The sequence below is a fragment of the Bufo gargarizans genome, chromosome 1 (genome assembly GCF_014858855.1).
Source record: "Bufo gargarizans isolate SCDJY-AF-19 chromosome 1, ASM1485885v1, whole genome shotgun sequence".
In the NCBI taxonomy this organism is placed as follows: Eukaryota; Metazoa; Chordata; class Amphibia; order Anura; family Bufonidae; genus Bufo; species Bufo gargarizans.
The window spans coordinates 502860512-502862272 of record NC_058080.1 but is presented as its reverse complement, the minus strand read 5'-3'; the positions used below and the strand labels follow the sequence as shown (position 1 = coordinate 502862272).

The window sequence follows — 1761 nt, the reverse complement described above, 5'->3', positions numbered from 1 at the left end:
TAAAAAGAAAATTAAGATGTTTATTTAAAAAAAAATTTTTAAAGCAGAGGCATCATGAGGACATTATAGCATAAAATTTATAACGTTCTTTGTTCAAGTATCAGTCAGGGTACTGACATACAATAAATAATATTCATCAATGTCTTTATTAAGCTTTGGCAAAATTAGACTCCTAGATATTACAGGGTTTTTTTTAAAATATTTTCCATTCATTTTATAACGAGAAGCTTGTAGCTGGCCTCCTTCACTTCCTTGTTTCTTAGGCAATAGATGATCGGATTGAGGAAAGGCGTCACCACCGTGTAAACAACAGATACCAGTTTGTTGAAATTTACAGACTGAGCCTTGTTTGGCCTAGCATACATAAAAAGGGCGGTTGAATAGAGGATGACAACAACAACCAAATGAGAAGCACAAGTGGAAAAAGCTTTTTCACGGCCACTGGAATTTGGGATTCGAATGATTGTTGCCAAAATGCACATATATGAAAAGCACGTAAGTAAGAGTGGTACTAAAAGGATTATCAGGGCAAGAATAAAGTCTACAACTTCCGTTTGCTTCATGTCTGTGCAGGCCAAATTGAGTAGTGGAGACACATCACAATAAAAGTGGTTGACCAAGTTTGACTGACAAAAAGTAAGCTGAGAAATGTAATAAATCTTAATCAGAGATATCACAAAGCCAGTAAACCAGGTGCAGAACGCCAGAACAAAGCAAAAATTCCAGTTCATTATAATGACGTAATGTAAAGGGTAGCAGATAGCTACAAATCGATCAAATGCCATAACTGTTAAGAGTACACATTCAGTACAGCCCAAGAAAATGTAAAGAAAAGTAAAGTTGTGTCATGCATCCTATCAATGTAATCTGCCTATTTTTTGTTACAAATATAGATAGTAACTTGGGAACTGTCACCGTTACATACCATGCTTCCAAGAAGGACAGGTTTCCGAGAAAGAAGTACATGGGTTTGTGTAGATTTCGACTGTTCCAGATCATGATAATTACGAGAAGATTTTCAACTATGGTCAAGGTGTACATGAAGAGAAAAATGAAGAAGAATAGAATCTGAATAGAATGAGAAGAGGGGAATCCGATAATAATAAATGTAGTGATGATATTTGATAGATTACCATTCCCTTCCATAGCTCAAAGTGTATCCTGGAAGAATCCACAACTATATTGGAATTCTTGCTACAAAATGTATTATATAATAGTATAAATTTTAAATCCTTAGCAGAATAGTCAGTTTATAACAAGTACAAAAAAGGACAAGTACAGTATCTCTTCTTACGTCCCTTCTAAAGCACAACATTTAGGGTGAGGTAACATATCCCAGTGGAGCTGAATGTAAATCTCCCATCATGGTATTAAATTCATTCATTAGATATTAACCTTTTAAACTATATTGAAATATTGACTAGATGGAATAATGAAGAATATACAGTATTGCTTTATCAGTCTATTGGTTAGTTTTACAGTTTTGTTACTAGTGCATATTAAGCACTTAGAAAAAATGCATCAGCATCCATAAAAAGTCCTTATACATTTACATTCTTGATAAACTTTCCCAGCTTAGATATTTACATGGAGTCACTTGAAGGTACTGTAGTGAAAGCTTATCAGCTAAACAAATCACGTTCACTTTATAGAACTATATTATTTCATTATTTCATCCACTTCTCCATACACATGCATAATCCAGAAGATATTCTAAAGATGTGCTACAATGGCCATTTTAAAGAAAATGTATCCTCAGAT

General features: G+C 33.8%; 1 pseudogene; it reads right to left on the bottom strand.

The window, feature by feature from the left end:
• Positions 1–209: 209 nt before the first annotated feature.
• On the bottom strand, positions 210–1146 carry LOC122928326 (annotated as a pseudogene).
• Between the last annotated feature and the right edge of the window lie 615 nt (positions 1147–1761).